Genomic DNA, 7,152 nt, shown 5'->3' on the forward strand with positions numbered 1-7,152 from the left:
TTCTTCGTTTTATTTGCTTTTTTCTTTTTAAATTTGCTGTTTTACCCTAACCCTAACCCTAACCCTAACCTATCACCGATAGAATTGTTTCAGAATCGTTTGTTTATGTAGTCGGCACTTAATGTATATCGGCTGAATAGACGTCAGTGATTGGTTGAAATTACAGAAATACGACAACTTTAACATGGAATAACTTACGGATTTCTCTTTTTTTAAAGAAGACTAAGAGAAAAAGATGTTTTATATGACACATTCTACCAGTGTTCCAAGTTTCAAAGTGCTTCGTTAATGAAAAATGTGGCCCCCGTTTTAAAAAAGATCCCGAGTCCCTTTATATGGTGCTCAGCTTTTGTACTGAGAAATTTATGAGAATCAACTGTTAATTTGTACCTTTTCGAGTAAAATTTAGTTCTATGCAGATGGGAGACGGAACATTTTTTGCTTAGCCTGACTTAATTTAATTAGAAAATATATAAATCCGGAATTCTCATTCGGTTCTATCCCTTTTCACATGGCGCTGGAGGAAGAAGCACCTTATGCGAGGGGCCACTCAACTTTCACCCTCTCTAATTATCTAAATTCGCTCTTTTTTTCCATCCGTTCTCCTAGCAGTCAACAAAAGATTAACGTAACTAAATACAGAATTGATAACAGAACAGCAAATAATGCATATACAACAGCAACTCGAAGAAGTTGTCTTACATTGTAATCCTATAATAGAAGCCATTTCAGCAAATATTTTTATTCTTTCGATTTATTTGCTGCATAAATTGTTATACATCTATCTTTTATCTTTTACTTGTTTCAGTTATTAGACCGCGGCTATGCTGGGGCACCGCCTTGAAGAATTTTTAGTCGAATGAATCGACCCCAGTACATATTCCTGTTAGGCTTGGTACCTGTTCTATCAGACGCTTATTGCCGAACCTCTAAGTTACAAAGACGTAAACACAAGTAGGGAGACAAACACACACATAGATGTATACACACACACACACACACATAAATATATATATATATATATATATATATATATATATATATACGATGGGCCTCTTTCAGTTTCCGTCTACCAAATCCGCTCACAAGGTTTTGGTCGGCCCGAAGCTATAGTAGAAGTCACTTGCCCAAAGTACCACGCAGTGGGACTGAACCGAAACTATGTGTTGTGAAACAAGCTTCTTATCACACAGCCACGCCGGCGCGCTGTGTAACTACGTCTATCTTTATTACTGTTATTGCGTCTATGTGTATTACTGATATTATGTCTATGTGTATTACCATTATTGCATCTACGTGTACAACTGATACCACGTCTAAGTGTCTGCTGCTACTTAGCGATCGATTTTGTCTATTTTTGTTTGTTTGGATAGTAGAATAACTGTTTTTAAAAAGTCGCTTAAAACCAGACTCATTGGTTTTTGTTATTGCCCTTTCATGTAGCAGCATTGGAATACAATATATATATATATATATATATATATATATATATAGTGATAAAAAAAGTGTAGGTGGCATGCGAGTGGGTATATATTTATAAAAAAGAAGTTTGAGAAAACGCCACTATATAAAATAAATTCTAATTTATAATTTTCTCAGAGATATTTTACATGTTTCGGTTCTTGAAAAAAACATGTAAAATATCTCTGAGAAAATTATAAATTAAAATTTATTTTATATAGTGGCGTTTTCAAACTTTTTTTATATATGTGTGTGTGTGTGTGTGTGTGTGTGTGTGTGTGTGTGTGTGTGTGTGTGTGTGTGTGTGTGTGTGTGTGTGTGTGCGTGTGTGTATCATCGTGGCACTCAGTCAGTTACGATGACAAGAATTCCAGTTGATCCGATCAACGGAACAGCCTGCTCGTGAAATTTACGTGCAAGTGGCTGAGCATTCCACAGACACGTGTATCCATAACGTAGTTCTCGGGGAGATTCAGTGTGACATAGGGTGTGACAAAGCTAGTGCTTTGAAATACAGGTACAACAGAAACAAAGAGTGAGAGAAAGTTATGGTGAAAGAGTACAGCAGGGTTCGCCACCCCCCCCCCCCCGTGGAGCTTTAGGTGTTTTCGCTCAATAAACACTCAAAACGCCCGGTCTGGAAATCGAAATTGCTATCCTACGGCAGCGAGTCCGCTTCCCTAACCACTGTGCCATTGCTCCTCCACACACACACACACACACACACACACACACACACATATAATATATATATATTAAGGCTGAATTAAATGTGTCCTTGTGGGTGAGAAATATAATTACCTTGTGAAAATATTTGTTTATTTAATAATGATTTCAAATTTTGGGACAAGGCCAGCAAATTCGGGGTGGGGGATTAAGTCGATTACATTGACCCCAGTTTTCCACTGGTACTTGTTTTATCATTCCTGAAAGGATAAAAGGCAAAGTCAACCTCAGCAGAATTTGAACTCAGAACGTGACGAAAGACGAAATGCTGCTAAGCATTTTGCCCGGCGTGCTAACGATTCTGCCAGTACGCCATCCTATTGTTTTTTTATTTAATATTATTATGTGTTTTGGTTTTAGTGGTGTATTATAACACTGTTATGTTTCTTAATGAGTTAAACTGCTGAATTACCAGAGCTTTTGTCATGTTTTTTCTTTAACAAAGCCAAGGTTCTTATAGCTGGAATTGGAAAACGTTTCGTATGAAACGACTCCTTCCAATGCGGAAACTGATGTTGCCTGAGACAAATTGCGATCCGGTTTCAGGATGAAGTTTAACTGTCTCCTATCCTTGAAACAGGATTTTTCTTATGTGCCATTCACATGAAATAGAGTTTTCTTTTTCCTGTTATCTTCGTCTGGTAGAATATTGTAAGTTTATCTTCTCGGAATAGAACTAATTATGAGTTGCTCAATACAAAGCACAGTGTGAACATTGGGAATCCACTGACGTTTTCGTATTCTATACTGTATTTGTAAAAAGCATTTCTTCTGCCGTCTATGTTTAACCTATAGTGTGAAGTAGAGTATATAGGTTCTAACCTAGTTACAATTAAATATTATTTAAATGTTGTTCATTTTCCCTTCATCTGTAGATGTATGTGATCTTATGGCATATCTCATTGGCGGTTCGGCAGAGTCATTAGAACGTTCTATTGAATACATCGTGGTATTTGTTCCGACCCTCTGCACTTCACCAAGGTCGTACACTTCGTTGTACAGTATTGTACATACACATATGTATGCATGTATATGTGTATTTATGTGAGTATGTATGCTAGCAAACAAAGCAATTATTCATTTGATCAAAATATTAGAGGAAGTAAAACCGGGAAGAAATCACATTCAAGATCTCAACAAAAATCGCCTATTAGAAACAGAACAAAAAAAAACACACTAGACCGTCAAATAAACCTCCAAAGTTATTTTCACAAACTGAAAATATCAATAATACACCCACACCTAGGAACAAGAGAAAAAAAAACATACCTAACCAAACACCACAACCAAGATTCAAAGCTCACCAGAGGAAAGATGTTAATATTAGAAGAAATAATAAACAAAAAAGAATCTATTTTTTAGGGTCAAGACAGCAAACACCAAAGAAAGAAAAAGTCTAAGAAGAAACAACCGTGAAACAATAGGATAGGCCCTAAAATTATTCATCTGTCAAAAAGAAATACAGACAGTGACGAACTTCGATTATTGGTGAAAGTACTAATGTTCACACCTACACCTACAGTCAACCATCAGGAATTGGAGGAAGATATCCAAAACTTCTGTCGGAAACTACGACTTGTGGAGTTTTTACTGATAAAAATAACGTGAATGACGAATCCATGGCGAAAAGTAAATCAAAATTTAAACCGCCAAAAGGACGAAATGCACATCTAAATCAGTTCATTGGTATCCTCTCCAGATTTCCACTGAGCCATAATATCAATGTCAGATCAAACATTTCAAAACTAGAAAAATCTGCCCTTATACGTCTTAACAATGACAAGACAATTGTCATCAAACAAGCGGATAAAGGGGGTGCCATTGTTATAATGGATACGGAATATTACCAAGATCTAGCTGAAGATCATTTGAAGGATACAACGTTCTACTGTGAAATACCCTCAAATATTGACCACCGCATCATGAAGAAACTCAATTATTTAGTCTTAAAACATTATAACTCCCTCACTCCTAATGAAAGGGACTATATTACCAATTTTGAGTCGAAATCCAGCAACTTTTATGGCTTACCTAAAATACAAGTCAAAGGTATGGCTTACCTAAAATACAAGTCAAAGGTATGGCTTACCTAAAATACAAGTCAAAGGAAATACAAATCGCTATAAAGGAACAAAGTAGTGAATACATAAAACTACTACAAAAGACCCGTTATAGCTGGTCCAGCCTGTCCTACACATTGTCTGAGCAACCTCATTGACATTATCCTAAAGTCACTATGTAGTTACATACCCAGTTTCATTCGGAGTGACATCGATTTCCTGTCACATCTGCCCAAAACAACGGAATCCAATTCACTGTTAGTTTTGATGTAACAAACTTATATGCAAACATTCCACATGATTTGGGAATTACTGCAATAAAAAATTGGGTCGAGAAACATAGAGTATTGTTCTCCTGTAGATTTACTGAAACCTTCATACTAGACGCGGTCAGCCGCATCCTCGAAAACAATGTATTCCTTTTCAACGGAAAAAAGCTACCTCCAAATTCGAGGCACAACTATGGGGACGCGATTTGCTCCAGTTTTCGCGAACTCAGTATTGGGATACTTGGAACAAAACCTATATTTAAAAAATTGAAGAGAACTAAGGCATGACCTTTGAAAGACATATAAAAGACACATGGAAAAGATAACTCGATGATTGTTTCCTAATTTGGACCAAATCCCTAGAAAATCTGGAAGAATTCAGCACCCTCCTCAACAATCTTCACTCTAGTCTCAAATTCACAAGAGAAATGAGCAACACATTTCTTGACATAATGGTAATTAAAAACAACACCGCAATCACAACTGATATTTATTACAAAAGCACAGATACACACCAGTACCTAAATTTCAAATCATGCCACCCAACACACACAAAAAGCAACATCCCGAACTGTCTATTCATGAAAATTTGTACTATAGTAGATGATCCAAATACATACGACTTACAGAACTCAAAGGATTTCTGCTCAAGCAAAAATACCCTCTCCTACTTATAGAAAATAGCATACAACGAGCAAAAGAAATACCTATAGAACAACCTAGGGCAACACTAGAAAGACAGGCCCATCAACGGAACACAATGCCATTTCTAGTAATACACAATTCGTATCACCAAAACATTTTTAACATCATCAAAACAAATTTGCCAATCATGAAAAAAAGGGAAAAATTTAAAAAACATAACTAATCAAACATTTATCTTAAGCAAAAGGCAACCACATAACCTAAAGAAACTATTAACAAAAGCAAAATTCAACATGAACAAACAGGATAAAACATTTACAGTAGCCATGTGTAATGATAACTGGTGTGGAACGTATCAATACATATATACTGGTAGATCCGTTAGAACAAAAAATAGACAGGTTTTCGCAAATGCAGATATGAACTGCAAAAGCAGAAATTTTATCTACTGCACTAAATACCCTAATTGCGAGGAACCATATATTGGCGAGACAGGGAATACATTATCGGAACGCTCACGAGTCCACAGACAACAAATCTGGAACACTAATGTTCGCCAAATTCTGATCAGAAAATTTTCAAATTTTTCCTTTCCCTAAACTACACGACACAAGTAAGGTTGGAAGATAGATAAAAGAAAAACGTTTTATTAAAATGTTCAAACCTGTTCTGAACGGAAATAACAAGAGCACTCAGAGAGCGCAAACCTCCGCCAAGGCAACACCGACGTCCTCCCAACGATTAGTCGGAGATGATTTTTAAAATGAGAATGTCTGAAATAAGCTCGACCGCTCTCACAAACGAGAATACTAAAAATGAACCCGACCGCTCTCAGAAATTAAGTAAAAAAAAAACAGGGAAAATAAATTCAGAATCCTTGTCCCTGAAAGTTTCATTCGAATCCATCCAATAGTTCTTGAGATATCCTGTCCACGGACAAACAAACAAACACGACTGTAAACAATAGTTACGCCTTCGCTAAGGTAGAGGTAATAATATAACAACCAGTTAATGATGTGGATTTTAAAATATCTTCAACATATGAATATAAACAATTTACAGAAGACTCCCACCAACTGAAATAAAAACGATCGAAACCAACGAAATTTTCTCACTCATAAAACCATTTCATGTAAACTGCAAGCTAATTGGTTAAAATAAAGGCGGGATCTATGCTAGTAATATCAGTGCGCCCGGCAAACCGTGACGTTTAAATTGCATGTAAATTGGTCAAACTATATTCGAAAAATCCAGCTTGTGGAGCCTTCAAAGAGGTATAAAAAGGAAGTCAGTCATTTTACTACAGTTGTCAAGAACTCGACTGTCAGTTAAATAGATCTTGATATCTGATGACTATTACGAACGTATGAAAGCGCTAATTGAACTTTATGAACATTACAAAATATTGTTTAAATGTTTAACACTCTTCAACATTATAGAAAATTTTTTTTTAAATATAATAATAAAAAAAACGTGAAAACCAGACCATGTTTTAACTTTATTCAACTGATACGCATTTCAACTGGTATTCATTTTCTATACACATTTACACACATTGGTAAAGATTTAACATTTAATTTTTTTGACAAAACCTTCCTTACTTGGAAATCTAATCCTCCTCTTTATTTTTCAGGTGAATAGCGAACTGGTTCGACAACAGAAAGTCATGGAACTACAGAATCATTCTACCGTTGTTGTTCTGGTGTGCGCCTGGCACACTGCCAATAAAATTGTTAAGTTGACGAAACTTCCAAAAGTAACAGTTTATCGTGTGTATAAACAAAGTTTCTCGCTCGCCTCAAACGCTCGATTGAAGCCAACCCATCCACATCCATGACAACTCTTGCAAAGAAATGCAATGTGTCCCTTTTCACGGTGTCCAGAACTGTGAACATGAATCTTTATATGACTAGCTATGTTCAACGATTTCGTCCCCCAAGGCCAAAGCAATCAGAGCCGGGAGATGCCCAAAGCTTCTGTCATTCATCAAG

This window comes from Octopus bimaculoides, chromosome 10, assembly GCF_046866305.1.
Source record: "Octopus bimaculoides isolate indiv1 chromosome 10, ASM4686630v1, whole genome shotgun sequence".
In the NCBI taxonomy this organism is placed as follows: domain Eukaryota; kingdom Metazoa; phylum Mollusca; class Cephalopoda; order Octopoda; family Octopodidae; genus Octopus; species Octopus bimaculoides.